This window comes from Camelina sativa, unplaced genomic scaffold (genome assembly GCF_000633955.1).
Source record: "Camelina sativa cultivar DH55 unplaced genomic scaffold, Cs unpScaffold08183, whole genome shotgun sequence".
NCBI lineage: Eukaryota > Viridiplantae > Streptophyta > Magnoliopsida > Brassicales > Brassicaceae > Camelina > Camelina sativa.
Window position 1 is genome coordinate 1 of NW_010929250.1, and position 440 is coordinate 440.

At 39.8% G+C, this 440-nt stretch overlaps 1 long non-coding RNA gene across 1 annotated transcript; it reads right to left on the reverse strand.

The window, feature by feature from the left end:
* Nucleotides 1-23: 23 nt before the first annotated feature.
* Nucleotides 24-440, reverse strand: LOC104775056. Its single transcript, XR_765668.1, has 3 exons — nt 405-440; nt 273-329; nt 24-191 (listed from the first exon to the last, which is right to left on the reverse strand). It is a non-coding gene; the product is annotated as an uncharacterized LOC104775056 (long non-coding RNA).

A 440-nucleotide genomic window follows, 5' to 3' on the forward strand; every position in this document is an offset into this window, starting at 1 on the left:
TCTATGTCAAAACATACCAAAACAGTGAGTTTCTGTCCGATCCAGTGTGCAAGATTTTGAACTAGTGTTGTTTTCCCAGTCCCTGTTTCTCCTACTAAGAGAACTGGCTCGTTGTACTCGACAGAGCGAGCTATTTTCTCAAGTAACCGTGTAGATGTGCTTGTTTCAACAAACCTAGACCGATCATGTGACTGGAAAACAAAAGTAGATCAACAAGAGGCTGTAATAGATAAATAATTGTATCAGGAAGAAGGAGATGCTTATAAACTAACCGCAGTTTGACCAAGTGGAAGAGAAACTCTGCCAATTTTTAGAATCCCAGAATATTCCTGCAGTTCATTGAATTATTAGAAAACAATCTCAAAGCATCAAGCTAAGACATTGGGTTCAAGGATCTAAGATACCTGAATTGGGGGCTTATGCTGAGATTCTGGAACGGC